Raw genomic sequence first — 14987 nt, 5'->3', positions numbered from 1 at the left:
TTGAATTTGCTGAGCACTACCCCCCACCACGACAAGGACAGGACACAGTGCAAGATGTATCCCTGCCCACAGAGCTGCAAAGCCTTCCTCCTCCAGGAAGCCCGCCTCAATCAAATGACTGAGGGTCCAGAAAATTTTTTTTTTAAGATTTTATTTATTTTTTTGAGAGAGAGACACAGCGAGAGAGGAACACAAGCAGGGGGAGCAGGAAAGGGAGAAGCAGGCTTCCCGCCAAGCAGGGAGCCCGATGTGGGGCTCGATCCCCGGACCCCAGGATCATGACCTGATCCAAAGGCAGACACTTAACAACTGAGACACCCAGACGCCCCTCCAGAAAACTTTCAAGGGGGTGCTCAGGACTGTTGGTCTCAAGGGGAATCAGTTTCCACTCCAGATACTCAATTTCCAAAGGTACTCCCCTCCCTAATATTTATCTACCTTAAAACATCTACAGCAGAGGATTTTCTAACATGATTTCCCCTCTCCCACTTTGTAACAGCAAGGCACACCTCTCACCCACCCAGAATCTCATTGCCCTACTCTCAGGTGTGCAAACCTCTGGGGTACCTGACAAAACAATTTTGAAAAAAAAAAAAAAACACAATTTTGAAACACTGGTTTAGGGGCACCTGGGTGGCTCAGATGGTTGAGCATCTGTCTTTGGCTCAGGTCATGATCCCAGGGTCCTGGGATCGAGTCCTGCATCAGGCTCCTGGCTCAGTGGAGAGTCTGCTTCTCCCTCTCCCTCTCCCTCTACCTCTCCCTCTGTTCCTGCTCTCTCTCTGTCTCAAATGAATAAATAAAATCTTTATTAAAAAAAAAAGAAACACTGGTTTACATGGTGAGAAAATTAATGACTCCATTTACTTTTTGTAAGTCGTGTGATTTTTCAATTTTTTGCTGCTGCAAAATTGGAGGAAAACTTAACCAAGTTAACTGACAGACTGCTAAAAATAATTTTTGATGATAGATCACAATGTGATTTTGGCTTAAAAATTAGATGAAATTAAAGAACTGAATAATGGGTGAAGCAAAACTTCCTTTTCTCATCCTCTTATTTACATGAACAAAGTTGCTCAGGGTTTACAACTGTAAAAATAAAAAAATAAAAGCAAAATGTATACTGAATCCTGTCTCATTCGAGCAATCCTGATATATGTCCTTGGATACCTGACTTAATGTGTCAGTTTCATCTCATTGACTATTTCCACTTTTAAGCATTTATTTATCAAATTTTGCAATGTATTCATGTCATTTTGATCAACGGCATATTAATAATAATTGCAGGGGCGCCTGGGTGGCTCAGTCGTTAAGCATCTACCTTCGGCTCAGGTCATAATCCCAAGGTCCTGGGATCAAGCCCCACATCAGGCTCTCTGCTCAGCAGCGAGTCTATTTCTACCTCTCCCTCTGTGATCTCTCTCACTCTCTCTCAAATAAAAAAAATCTTTTAAAATAATAATAATAATAATTGCAAAAGTAACTCAACCCAGAAGAAATGTGCTCAACACTTAGGGACTTATGATTGCAGGAAATAAAATTTAATTTCATAAACATCTTTGTGTTGCTGAGAAGTATGAGAGGATGATCAATAAAACACTTTAAAGGCAAAACATTCCATCAGGATAAATTTATTTAGGGAGGAAATGGTGCAGAAAAATGAGTTCAAAGAGGAAATTGATGTAAAGTTTCAAACATTTAAAAAAGAAGTTTTATGTGTATGTTTTAATGAATGATGGTAGGTATCAAATCGCTAGCACTTTTAAAAGCTTTTAAAAGTTTTATTTTTAGGGCGCCTGGGTGGCTCAGATGGTTGGGCGTCTGCCTTCGGCTCAGGTCGTGATCCCAGGGTCCTGGGATCGAGTCCCGCATCGGGCTCCCTGCTCCTTGGGAGCCTGCTTCTCCCTCTGCTTCTCTCTCTCTCTCTCTCTCTCTCTCTCCCTCCCTCTCATGAATAAATAAATAAAATCTTTTAAATAAATAAATAAATAAATAAAAGTTTTATTTTTAAATGAAAACATTTCAAATATGCTGGAAGTTATATCCTTTGCACTTATTACAACATATTTTGAAAGTGTTCATAAGTGAACTTAAAAATGAGCCACAAAACACATCGTTTTTCAAAATTCTTTTGAGTAAAAGGGTAAAGACGAATGAGGTAGATGATATCCCCCTGTTCCAAAGAGGCTATCTACAAGTTAACACAACCAATTCTGGCCCTCTCCTCCCTTCTTACTTACTCCCATCAGCAGAAAGGAGGGCCTGGGAGATTCAGATTCCAGCAAGATGGGGACCAAAATAACCTGAAAATTCCTAGAAATTCTGGGGGAAATGTAACAGAAAAATATTTTTGATTTAGCTGAACTCCTAAGAAAAAGGGAGAATCCCCCAGGGACAGAAACTCATGCTGTCCCCCAGGACAGCATGAGCTGACACCAGTGCCGCGCCAGCTAATCTGAGGCTGTTAATCTGCCCCAGGTAAATCCAAACTGTTATCTCATCTCAGGAGCTTCCCATACCCAAGAACAGGAAACGAGGCTTGGCATGGGACAAGGTGGGAAGTGGGAACTAAGATCTCCTCATAAAGCCAGAACTCTCAAAGAGATGGAAACTCCGTAAAGGGATGGATCAGAACACTTCATGCCCTCGTACAGGGGACACGAAGGAGACCGCAAGGACGCGGATCCCTTCCTTCCTAGTCCATTAGAGAAGTCTCCCCTGAGAATTCTAGGCACCAGGGCTATGACTTGCAAGGGTCTGGGATTTGAAATTATGTTGTGGATCCGGGAACCCCCAGGTAGAGACATTAACATGAAACTGCTTCCATGGCCAGGAAGAAGCAATTGCAAAACTACTCTGAAGGAACATGCACTGAACCCACAAATGAAGCTCCCTGAAAGTGAGAGCTCATGACCCAAAATTACAGTTCCAAATTGTAAGGACACGCCCACATTAAGCAATAGCCAGCAAGCAAAACAAAGTACTAGAAACCAAAAATTTCAAATAAAGGGAAAATTAATAGAGACAAGAAAATCAGAATATTTAAAATAATGAGACATAGAAGAAGTAATTAAAAGTATAAAAGCAGCACATGCCCTGAAAGAATGAGCTACTTTGGAAAAGGTTCCAAAGAAAACTCAGGCCTGAGTGATGGGAAGTGCCCTGACACTGCCTTCTGCCTAAAAACTGGTAGGGACCCCAGTCAGATAGGACCCCCGGCGGGCTAAGACAATGTCAAAATGTGGAAAGCCAAACTGCTGCAAGCAGATACTAGGTGCATCAAAGGCTCCCCCCAGGAGAGCATCCGTCAACTCTGCACCTTGGAGCAGAGCCCAATTCCATCATACGACTGGACAGCAGCCCCTTCCCAGACTACCTCTGCTGTTTGCAGAGTTAATAAGAAAAGCAGCTGGTTGTTGTTTTGCCTTGTTTTTAAGATCAATTGTGGGGCACAGATTAGTTTTCAACAGGGAGAGCCACAGTGCTGAGCCAGCAAACACCAAGACTCAGAAAACTGTTCTCAGTACAGACTCTGCAGAGAAAAATTATAGACTTACTGCATAATCGGAACAGGCAGGAGTACTGAGGATTATCTCCTTCAATCTTTGTTTTCCATGAAAGGAAACAGAGGCCCAGAAAAAAGCAGCTCTCTGCAGGCTCCGCACCAAGTTCGGCAAAGAGGTGAGGCTCAGAGGAGTTTTCCAGCTCCAAGGCCGCAGCAGAGCCAGCTGAGAGCAGACTTGTGAGAAGGGCCCAGAGGGCCCTTTCTGCTGGCTCCCTCTGGTTGAGCCCCTCCTTGACCTCTCAACTCAGAGCCCTGAAGCTCCTTCCCTCTATCAGGGAAGCCTTCTAAGGGCACAGGGGCTGGGGAGTGAGATAAGCAGGAGGCAATTTGACATAATTACCCTACATAGTGGTATGAGAATTCTATTTGTGTAGGTTTTGCAAACATACTGTCTTCAGGGGAAAATCTGATACATTTTGCTGATAAGACTACCTCTCAAGTTTCATTCTAGTTAAAGAATGAATCTCTAATGGTAAAACTTCCTAAGGACAGGAAGAGATAGGGGAGAGATTTGAGCACCCCTCCATCCCTCAGCCCACATTTAGGTGGCCCTGTCTAGCCTCTCAGTAAGCTAACTCTTAGTCAAAGACCCTAAGAGGAAGGACTGGAATGGGGGGAAGGGACAAAACAATGCCTGCAAGGAGATGAGCCAGCCAGGCAGGCAGCCTGCAGCAAGCCCACAGAGGATCTGGAAAAGAACAGGCTAATTTAGGCTCCAAATGTGACTTGGAGCCACCAGGAGCAGCTGTTATCCTTCTCTGCACCACCACCCGCCCCCCCCGGTCTTGACTATCACTCACTATCCCAGGGCCCCCAAAAACACTTCCACCTGCATGACAGAACCCGCTGGCTCCCAAGTGAGGGAGCAGCTCCTCCTCCTTTGGTGACACTTATGTGGGCTTGCTAAATCATACGTTTAAACATGCCATGCAGTACTGGGGGGAGATGAGGCTTATTCCAGGGGACTCTGGTGCCAATGAGGGTGAGCCTTGCCATCTGAGAAAGCAGGTAAAATGTGAACTCGACAAGAGGCAGGTCCTGCCCTACGCAAGTGATCGAGGGATTCCAGGGGGGACTTCAAGGGTAATAACATGGGACTGAAGGACCGTCGTTCTGCTAATAAACACAGATGCAGTGCCGGGGTTAGGAGCAGGGGCTCTACAGTCAGACAGACTTTCTGCCCAAGAGACCTCAGGTAAATTACTCACCTCTCCAAGCCCCAGGTTCCTCATCGATCAAACAGGAATAATAATAGCAGCAGCCCAAAGGGGTTCTGTGAAGATTAAATGGGATGGTGCATGTGAGGCACATGGCTCAATGCCTACACATAGTACTTGATACCTGATAAATGTGACTTCCTTTCGCCTTCCTTCTCCCTCATGGGCCAGGTACCAATGAAGATTTAAAGAATAAAAATGAGGACTGCCAAGAAAAGTTATGTGAGGAGGGGAAACGCCCAAGCCCCAGTGAGGGCTGGACCAGAGAGGTCAAAGAAGGAACAGCAGCTAGACTGAGCCCAATCTTAGCCTGTTTGCCTAAGCAGCACAAACTCTTTTCCTCAAACCCTCGTCTACTCAGATGTCTATCTTTCCACAAACAGCTCTACCTGGGTGCCAAGATCAACATCAGCCATGTAAGAAGCTACCGACCCAGACGGTGGCTGACAAAGCATGTGCCGCATGCCTGCTGGGAATACCCTGCCTTTACGAAAACCCTTGCCAGAATTCTGAGTCCTAGTTGCCCAGGCCTGTGGTCTTGGCGCCTGATCCTTCTTTTGTTCTCTGGGCTCCACACATGGATTCCAGGCAGCGCTGCCTCAGCTGATGTGGGTTGGCCCTCTACTACTGACCCGGGACACTCACGCATTTCTCCCAGTCGTGGCTGACCTCTCCATGTGCCTTCAAACTATGCCCGTATGTCAGTCTTCCTCCTAACCACCTAGATTCTCCCGCTTCTTCCTCAACAGATTTGTCTAACTTCTGCCTGAGCCCTGGATAACAAGCAGCTGCTCCAAGGCCAGCTGGAAGCCAACAATGACCACTGCAGGGAGTGTAAGGGAACACCCAAGGCAAAGCCCTGCATTCTCTCTCGGTAAGGAAGTCAGTAAGGAATAGTACCGACTGAAACAATCACTCCACAAGGCTGTGTGCACCCCATCACCCAGAAGACCCAGTTGTGGCAGTCAGGATAGACTAAAACAATTTGCTGCAGCTAAAAACAACTCACAAGTGTCAATGGCTCAAGACAACTAATGTTTATTTCTATCTCACGCTACTTGTCTCTCACAGCTCAGCTGGAATGTCTGCTCCATGCTGTCCTCGCTCGGGAGCACAGACTGACGGAGGCTCCTTACCCAGAGCTTCAACGGTCAGCACAGCAAGGAGAAGGAAAGGTCGGGGCACCTGGGTGGCCATTAAGCGTCTGCCTTCGGCTCAGGTCATGATCCCAGGGTCCTGGGATCAAGCCCCACATCGGGCTCCCTGCTCCACAGGAGGCCTGCTTCTCCCTCTCCGCTCCCCCCACTTGTGTTCCCTCTCTCGCTGTGTCTCTCTCTGTCAAATAAATAAATAAAATCTTAAAAAAAAAAAAGGAAAGGTCAAGTGGCACACAGGCTCATGGAGGCTTTGAACACTCTGTCATTGGCCAAAGCAGGTCATGTGGACCCTTCTTTAAGGTGTCCTTCAACCTTTAAGAGGACAGGCAAGTACAATCCTAGGCTCTCACATGGGTTGGTAGTGGAGAGATGACCCCTTCTCCCAAATGGAAAGATAGCACCTGAGTTCTGTTTCCTGGACTGGAACCTTCCTCCCTCAGTAGAGAAGACAGAACTTCTCACAGGCTCCAGGTCCTTAGAGAAACCTAGTAAAGCCAGCATCCCATATCCAGACTGCCCAATGTCAGAAATCCTACATCTTCTCCTCTAAGAAGGCCACATTCTCACACTCCCCTAGGAAAAGGGAGACTCCCCTACTAAAAGGTGTGAAGGGGAACTTCACTGGAATGAAACCCATGCCATTGCCAGCAGGTGGCCTGGCCTGGCCTGGCCTGCTTCTCCCAGAGGTGATGGGAAAAGAGAGGCCATATGCACCTCTATCTTGCTAAGCCTGGTCTTGTGAGTGTTCCATTTTTTCTATAAAGTATTTCTTTATGTATGTCTTGTGAACTGTGGGATTCATTCCTGACCAATGTCAGACTGGAGGGGCCCACCAAGCATAAGAGCTCAGAAGGGGACAATCAAAAATATTGGTGAATAGCCCTAACAACTTTCACAGTCTATCCCCATCCAAATACCCAGTATTTGATTATTCTCTGGATGCAAAATATATTCAACCCTTTCCCAAGGGAGACAACCCATCCCAGCACAGCACTATCCCAGCCCCAGCACAGCACCAAGCTCAAAGTCTAATATATCCAATTTTTCACAGTAATTTCTATATCAAGGTGAGGGGCAGTTGTCTCTCCATCTAGATGCAATGCCTCTTCATCAGGAGACTAATAAGACCAGTTATCTTCTCCAACATACCAATATTTAATGATAGAACATGGGACAGGAAAATAGAAATAAACACTCCCATTCAGAAAAGAGAATAATGGGACACAGCAGACACTGATCCACAGCAACTGCAAAATCTCAGAGCATTCTTCCCCATGAATGAGGAATATTCTTTGATTAGATCCCGATTCCACCTCTTGAAATGTTCTCTGTAGGCTCTGACACGACCCTCCAAGAGATTTCCTTTTCTCCTTATGCTCCTTGGCCAAAGCTGAAGTGTACACCAGAGAGTATGTCCTCCCTGTGGACTAAGCATATTTCCCAGCATACTTCCTGGGGCACCCAGGTGTTGTTTTAAGATTCAAAGTCAAGATCAGGCCAGTGTTCTTTGGGCGGTATAATTCTCTTAAAACCTTCAGTCTCTTATTGTATGATCCCAGGCAGCACTAAGTACCAACTAACACACTCAAATTTCCTTTATAAATATTATCTCCTCTTTGCAGCATTTGTTTCCTTACCACCATGTCACTCTGGACTTATTTGAAGGTATTTTGGTCTATACCCTTAGTCTCCCTGCCCACCCCCACCCCAATACATTTTGTCCAATGGAAAGAACCTGGACATTTACTAGACGACATCTTAATACAACCAGAGATTTTAAAATGGATATGACATCTATAGTGTTGATGTAACCCTTGCTTACAAAACTGAATTTCAATCATTCTTTGTCTAAGCCTTTCTTATTTTTGTTTCATAATGAGAAACGTTTGCTTTTTCCAGCCCTAAAAGTGTTGCACACCAGCCCACTCTTCCCTGACTTCATCTTTTTCTTGTAATTTCTCACCAAACACTGTCAAGAGTGACTAACTTACCCAATTAATATTGTGCTTTCCAACCTCTTTTCTTAAATCTCCAAGTTCATTAGGTCAATTAGCTGCCTCCCAAATTCCTACAAGTGCAGTTTAAGAAAATCTCTCTCCACTACATAATATAAATGGCCATTTTCCAGCTGTTAGTAAGTTTCCTCACTGCACATTACCCAGCTACTAAGCCAGTACCATAGGTGTTTTGTTATAGGGTGCCCCTCCCAGGAGTACCCTCTAGTACTGATTTATATTTCAAACAGGATAGAGAGGCTGTGCTGGCTTGAAAAACTAACCTAAATCTCAGGGGATCAAATCAAGGTTAATTTCTTCCTCATGCTACACAACCATCTTGGGACACCTAGGGATTGGGCTCCACATTATTCTCACCCTAAGATGCTCACTGAGAGACCTCACCATCCAGAACAGTGCTGGTCATTGTGGTAGTAGGAGAGAAACAGCAAGTCACACACTAGCTATTCAAAGTTTTCACCTGTAAGTGAAATGCATCACCTCCACTGATACCTCATTAGCCAGAGAAGTCATATAGTTAGGTCTAACTTCAAGCGGATGGGGCATGCAGTTCTGTCTTGTCCCCCGCAGGAGGAAAATGGAAATACTGGTGAGTGGTACATAGCACCAATGATTACCTTGAGAGACTCATGTCGACATGAACAGAAAGACTCAATACAAGCATGTTTCTTGATACGTAGTTTGTAATAACCCCCCCAAAAAAGATGGGGGAACAAATTAAGTGCCCATTATTGGGAGAATGGATTAAAAAATTTGTGGTTCAGGGGTGCCTGGGTGGCTCAGTCGGTTAAGCATCTGCTTTTGGCTCAGGTCATGATCTCAGGGTCCTGAGATTGAGCCCTGCTCGGCGGGGAGCCTGCTTCTCCCTCTCCCTCTGCCTGCCACTCCCCCTGCTTGTGCTATCAAATAAATAAAATCTTTTTAAAAAATTAAAAAATTTTATGGTACATTCATTTTTCAATAATTTATTTTTTATCCTTTTTCAGATTTTATTTTTTTTTAAGATTTTATTTATTTATTTATTTATTTGACAGAGAGACACAGCCAAAGAGGGAACACAAGCAGGGGGAGTGGGAGAAGGAGAAGCAGGCTTCCTACGGAGCAGGGAGCCAGCCTGACATGGGGCTCAATCCCAGGACCCGGGGATCATGACCTGAGCCAAAGGCAGACGCTGAACGACTGAGCCACCCAGGCACCCCTTTTTTCAGATTTTAATTTTTTATAACACTGAGTGAAAAGGGCAATTTACAGAATGTAACATGATGCTATCTGTGTAAAGTTTTAAACATATATAGCATTATTACATACCGTTAATGGAAATATATGTGACTGTTAAGTTGAACAAGCAAGACTCACGGGGATATTCAGAAAGCAACTTTACTGCTGTCTATTAATGCTCCTTTAAATTTATTTGGCGGGCGCCTGGGTGGCTCAGGTGGTTAAGCGACTGCCTTCGGCTCAGGTCATGATCCTGGAGTCCCGGGGTCTAGTCCCACATCGGGCTCCCTGCTCAGTGGGGTGGTCTGCTTCTCCCTCTGACCCTCCCCCCTCTCATGCTCTATCTCATTCTCTCTCTCAAATAAAATCTTAAAAAAATAAAAATAAATAAATTTATTTGGCTAGACATATTCTTCCCCCACCCCAGAATGAAACTTGGGTAGTTCTAGTCAATAAATAATGTCTACCTTTGTGTAATCATTACAATTTTCAACTTTATTTGGTTACTCCTTTTATCAATTATTGCCATTGCTCTCATTATTAACGCCACATAATAAACCACCCCAAAGCCCAGCGACACACAGAAATAAGCATCAATTTCTCACTCGCAAGTCTGTGGTGGCTCTGCTGATCTCAGCTGGGCTTGGCTCTAGGCTGTGAGTTCTGTTCAAGGCTGTTCCAAGTCTTTCATTCTTTAGGAACCACACTACCTGAGACATGTTTTCTGATGATGGCAGAAGTACAAGAGGGAAGTCCTGGATGCAAGCATATTGCAAGCTTTATTCGTGTGACATCTGCTAACATCCCACTGGCAAGTCACATGGCTGAGCCCAATACCAACAGGGTAGGGAAATACACTCTGGACTGGGGGCGGGGGCAAGTTTAAAGAATCAAAAGATCAAAAGCCACTCTCCCACTGTGCAGCTCAGGCCAGCTGCAGTCCAGCCATCCAGTGGGAAATGAGGCTGGCTTCTTCCTGCCTGCCCTCCCTGGTGTTTTTGCCCCTCCTCTTCCACCTTGCCAACCCTGGTTTCTGATCTCTCCGGGTCCAAGAAGAGGGAAGGAGGAGAAGAAAGGCACAGGAAAGCCCTTACTGGTCTAGTACTGGCATCACTGTCTCTGAGCCAGGAGATATTTAAGGTGACTCAAAAACACTCCCTTCTCTGGTTTTTCCTGAGTCTTTGAGGATCTTCAGAGTTCTGGTTGATGCCTTTCAGTTTTAAGGTGGGAGAATGGTGCCCACCGCTCAGCACTCACTGACAACAGCTGATGCCATAAACCCTCCTCAAATCTTAAATCCCCGACTCATTTATACTGTCATGGTGGATAAGGGTTAATGGTTCTGCAGCTGGTTTTCCTCTGTAAATTCTTTAACATGGCCTCACACTTCCTCCTTTATCTGGATGCCTCAATTGAAACTTTCAGTTTACCTGCCATACTGATACACAAACCTATGTAGTAACAGTATAAAAACATGGAATAGACAAAACACACCAACTTCAAGATGGCTGCTATAGCCCTGGGGAGGGGTTAAAGAAAGAGAAGGGCATCAGAGAGAGACAGAGGGAGATTATAATGGTGAATTTCATGTGTTTCTGTGAAGGTGTTTTTAGATGAAATTAATATTTAAAATGATAATAGGCTTTGAGGAAAGCAGATTACCCTCCATAATGTGGGTGGGCGTTACCCAATCTCTTAAAGACCTTAATAGAAAAACACTGACCTCCCCCAAAAAAGAGGGAATTCTGCCAGAAGACTGCCTTTGGACTTGAACTGCAATATCGGCCCTTCCGTGGGTCTCCAGCCTACTGGCCTACCCTCAAGATTTTGAACTTCCCAAACCTCCACAGTTGCATGAGCCAATTCCTTAAAATAAATAGATAAACACACACACACACACAGAGGCATCCTGTTTTTTCTGTTTCTCTGGAGAACCCTAATACAAGGACTTCTCTGCAGGAGGGCAAGGTGGAGCAAGATGAGCATCATAGCTGGGGAAAGTTTTCATTTTCTTTTCTTTTTATTTCAAAATCTGCCTGGGCAGTTCCTGTCTTTTGCCACAGTGCGTTTTATCCTCGGGTCAGGTTATGTTGCTTTTGGCCAAAGACTACTTCGAGATAAATGCATTCCTGGAAACGACATTGTAAATCCAATTGTCATAAAGTAAGTTGCACTTTCCCATGGAAACAATGTTATATTGAATAATAACAGCAGGAATAATACCAGGCACTTGCATAGATGTTTGCAGTTCAAAAAGGACTTTCACATACACTGTTGCCATTAATCCTGGAAGGTAGGCAATACATTCTCTTCATTGCACAGATGGAAGAAATTGAGGCTTAGAGAAGTGCTTTGCTCAAGGTCACATGGCTAATAGGGACCTGCCTAGTTCAGTGGCCTTCCCAATGTCCCCTTAAACCAAGTAAGGTCTCAGCTTCAAGTGAATAATACACATAATGAAAAGCTCATCAAATGCAAAGCTTCTAGAACTCAAGCCTCCACAATTGTTTAAAATTGTAAAATTTTACTCTTAAGTCACATAAAACAGGCAAATGAGCATACTGATTACTCAAGAGACCCCTGAACTATAAAGCAGGCATATAACACATAAATAATCATCATTACCTACCACAAAGCTACTTGTATCCAAAACTATTACACCATCTACATAACACTTCATGGACAATCCATGAAACTCCACTGAGGGAGATGCAAAATTACACAGGGATTGCCTAAACCTATATATTTTTCCAATCCCTTTTTAATGCTTTTCCAATCCCTTTTTTGTTACTTTGATCTTCCTGAACACAAAACTTAAATTCATAAACACCGTGGCTGTGTCTGTCCAGGTTAGGGGTAGAGGTGAACAGGGGCCAATTTTATAAAATAAGGCTAACCTATAGACACCAAGAAGTAGAGGCAGAGAAAATGTGGGTGGGTGGGGCCGGGGACCCGGGAAGGTCAGGCAGACCCCTCTCACCAGGGCTGCAAGTGTTCCCAGAAGGAGCAACAGTCCCTCCTCCCCTTGCTCTGGCTCCTGGCATCTTCTACCTCCAACACTGCTTCAGCACTGCCAGGAAACCCCACTGAGGCCTCGGTCTTCTCTGCCCTTTGTCTCAGGGCTTTTTGACTGCAAGGCCTGCCTGGCTTCTTCCTCTGTCACCTCTCCCTGGGCCCCTTGCCATCTCTGCAGATTCAGCCAGTCTCCAAGCTCTGGGCTATTCCTGGTGGGCTGGAAATAATGGAGACCCTCTGGGGACTCAGCACCCATCAGCCTTACCAACTGTCTTGCTCTGCTCGTTCTACTATTCACTTCACTTTGCAAGCTTCACTCCCAATTCTGGTTCCTGCTCTACCTCCATGTAGAAGAAATGGCTATGGAAAGCATCTGGACCCTCGGCTTCCCCTATACCTGGGATTTGGGGCTCTTACTGCCTATTTGAGCCTACGGTGGCCCTTAGCATGCTGCTTCCTATAGACCATCAGTCAACTGAACCAGGACTCCAACTCATTCTTGTTCCTGCTCCCAAGAGCTGCCCAGGCTCTTTGCACCCCCAGTTCTGGATCGCCCTCCTGAAGCTAAATGAGCATGGGCAATTACCCATCGGCACCTGCCCAGGCCACTGGGCTCACTCACATCAGTGGGCTTCCCTTCATGCCCACTTCCCTGTGACAGCAAGGGGCTGTCAGCATAGTCCCAGAGGGCAGGAATGGAGGCTTCTGTCCCACACATCATATGCTGAGGGCATCTTGGACCAAAACTGCCTGGGCAGTGGTTCAGGAAAGCAGCAAGAAGGAAAAAAGGACCCTAGTAGCTGGAGCTACAGAAGACCTAAAAAACATGCACATAAAAGATTTAAACCACCAGCCCCCAGGGGTACCTCGCTGGCTCAGTTGGAGGAGCATTTGGCTCTTAATCTCAGGGTCATGAGTTCAAGCCCCACATTGGGTGTAGAGATTACTAAAAAAAATAAAAATAAATAAATTTAAACCACTAGCCCCCAAACCAAGGCCAGTGACAAAGGGAACAGAATGGCCTGGTCTCTCAAACAGCCTCAGACCTTTATTCTTTTTTTTTTTTTTTTAAAGATTTTATTTATTTATTTGAGAGAGAAAGAATGAGAGATAGAGAGCACGAGAGGGAAGAGGGTCAGAGGGAGAAGCAGACTCCCCGCTGAGCAGGGAGCCTGATGTGGGACTCGATCCCGGGCCTCCAGGATCATGACCTGAGCCGAAGGCAGTCGCTTAACCAACTGAGCCACCCAGGCGCCCCCTCAGACCTTTATTCTTAAGGTCCATGTGAATTTCACACAAATTGAAATACAGAAGGAGGAACTCAGTACCTAGTGAAGAGGGTCACTTGTGTGATCTCCTTCTGCCCCCCAGCTATAAGGGTTAATTCCAGCAGGTCTGGGATTCACCTGGGACTGACCCTGGTTAAGGCATGAGCACACTGATTAATAGTGTTGCTTTATAACAATGCCCCCAAGGAGTTTGGGGTGTTTTGTATGAGCTTGTCAAAATTGTGCTTTGGTAGCAATGAGATTGATGATTTGCACCTGGTCTAGATGAGCACTGCCACCCACCCAGAGGCTCTGCCATTTGGAAGGGGTTATATAGTGAGGATACGCTTGCATGAAAAGTTATAAGAAACCTGGGCCAAGAATCTGGGGCTCTGAAGTGTTCCATGTACCCACTGGTGATTCCTGATTTGAAAGAGCATGCCCTGCCACGGACCTTAACAGAGGGAGGCAATAGGAGCTGGGACTTGGCTTCCCTAGGCCCCTTGCCATGAGCAGCCTCTGGCTGTGATGGTATCTCTGCTTTGACGATGTTGCTATGCTATAATAAATTGTAGGTTTGCAAGCACTATCATTTTGGACCTCTAAGCCTTCTTCAGTAATTGAATCTGTTTAGCTGTTACTATTAGTGCATCCCCACTGATGTGGGTTGAATTGTGTCCCCCCCAATTTCCTGTGTGGAAGTCCTAACTTCTAGTAACTCAGAATGTGACCTTATTTGAAAGTAAGGTCATTGCAGATATAATCAGTTAACGTGAATCATTACTGGAGTAGCCTGGGCCCCCAATCCAATATGATTGATAACCTTATAAAAAGGAGAAATTTGAACACAGGGAGAACTCCATGTGAAGACTGGCATTATGCTTCCACAAACCGAGCAATTACCAGAAGCTAGGAGAAAGGCCTGAAACAGATCCTTCCCTAGTGCCTTCTGAAGGAGCATGGTCCCACACCTTGATCTCCAAATAAATTTCTGTCGTTTAAGCCACCCAGTTTGTGGTACTTTGTTATGGCAGCCTTAGCAAGCTAGTACACCTGCTGGAAAGTTCTGTTCTATCCTTCACCATCTGCAACAAATGCTTTAGTCAACTCAGGTGCCCCCTAGGTCCCGATGGGGACCTCCATGTGGGACCCTATGACTTTAACTCTCTTCTCCCCATGCAAATGTGTTTTCTCTTTTTTTTTTTTTTTTAAGGGAGCTCTGCCCTGAGATCAAGAGTCGCATGTTCTACAGTCAGGCACCCCTGTTTTCTTTTTAGCAAAAAGTGCTGTTACCTCCTCACAGGATACAAGGAGTTTGCCCATAGCATCCCCATGCTTGCCCAGAGCCCTACATACTCTGCTCTCCAAACAGGATGTGCTGGCCAGGCTCATAGTCAGCTTCAGACGAAGCAGGGCCTTAGAAATTAGGTCGTCCAGGGACACCTGGGTGGCTCAGTCGTTAAGCGTCTGCCTTCGGCTCAGGTCATGATCCCAGGGTCCTGGGATCGAGCCCCGCATCGGGCTCCCTGCTC

At 45.5% G+C, this 14987-nt stretch overlaps 1 long non-coding RNA gene across 2 annotated transcripts in view; it reads right to left on the bottom strand.

Moving 5' to 3' along the window:
* The window catches only part of LOC141373905 (uncharacterized), a 403382-nt gene that overhangs the window by 353110 nt on the left and 35285 nt on the right, over positions 1–14987 (bottom strand). For both annotated transcript variants that reach the window (XR_012380327.1, XR_012380328.1), the window contains exon 2: positions 4774–4838. This is a non-coding gene — a long non-coding RNA (uncharacterized lncRNA). The remainder of the gene's footprint in view (positions 1–4773; positions 4839–14987) is intronic.

The sequence above is a fragment of the Callorhinus ursinus genome, unplaced genomic scaffold, assembly GCF_003265705.2.
Source record: "Callorhinus ursinus isolate GAN/ISIS: 27379988/994484 unplaced genomic scaffold, GSC_fseal_2.0 scaffold12, whole genome shotgun sequence".
In the NCBI taxonomy this organism is placed as follows: domain Eukaryota; kingdom Metazoa; phylum Chordata; class Mammalia; order Carnivora; family Otariidae; genus Callorhinus; species Callorhinus ursinus.
Note: the sequence above shows the minus strand (reverse complement) of the source record. Positions and strands in the feature narration are given on the sequence as shown.